Genomic DNA, 1,220 nt, shown 5'->3' with positions numbered 1-1,220 from the left:
ATAGTAAAAGTTGATAAAATTTTTTAACTTAACATCTATAATTTTATATTTATAATATCTATAATTTTAAACACATAACATTTATAATCAATGACTTGGTACTAATTTATTATTTTATTTTGTAGTACAAAAACTACTAATTTTGACTGTTTCTAGTTTTCAATAAATATAAACTAATCAAATTTAAGATGGTTTTATTTTTTATAAAATGTATTGAGGTAATTTGAGAATTTTTTAAGATAAAAAATACTAGAATTTAAAATTTTTATTTGAGAATAAAATTATAGAATTATGAATGTAATAATGACACAGAATTTTTTGAGATTGGGACATTAAATTTGAAATTGACTTTTGGTGTAATTAACGAGAGAAAATAGTTATAGAAAGAAATTATTTGTGTCAATTAAGTTAGGAAAGTGATCGATACTCTCTTATCAGTGCAAATGTTATTGGCTATATGATGCATGAATACTGACATGGATATGGGACACAATACGACATGGGACATGCGGACACCAAAATTTTAAAATTTTATAAGACACAAGAACACGACATATATATAAAATATAAAACATATTTTTGATAAATTACAATAATATTTTAATTTTTTATTGATGTTAAAATATGAAATAATTTTTTAATTATTTTTAATATCTTCTCTTAATTATATAAAATATTTAAAATATTTTTTACCTTAATAAATAATAATATATATTATTTTAAAAATATATGTTAAGAATAAAGTTAGACGCACTAATATGTAATGATATTTAGGTGCGTTTAAGTATGTCCTAAAAAATTATTGATCATATATTTTTTATTTATTATCTTTAATATTTTGAGCATCTAACATTACCTTTACTCTAAAGGGTGATGGTGATGTATACCTGCTCTTCTTAAATACAAAACCAACATCCATTCTTGTAGTTGTGTTCTATTTGTGCTAAAATTAGTAAATTCGTGCTAATGTTGCCACGCGTGTTCATATAAATATACAGATGATCAGTATAATAACGTATCTTAAAATAAGGATAGAAAAATTGTATTTGTACGTACTCAAAAAGGAATAAAGTTGTAATTACTTATTATTGTTGATTGTTAACTTTTTTTCTTAAGTAATTAACATTTATTTGATATATATGATAAAAATTTTCCTAGTTTGGATTTAGGTGATGTAGCGTGCAAGGAAAAATCATTACTTCAGGTCCTAGCAGAACTTG

This window comes from Arachis ipaensis, chromosome B06 (genome assembly GCF_000816755.2).
Source record: "Arachis ipaensis cultivar K30076 chromosome B06, Araip1.1, whole genome shotgun sequence".
NCBI lineage: Eukaryota > Viridiplantae > Streptophyta > Magnoliopsida > Fabales > Fabaceae > Arachis > Arachis ipaensis.
Note: the sequence above shows the minus strand (reverse complement) of the source record.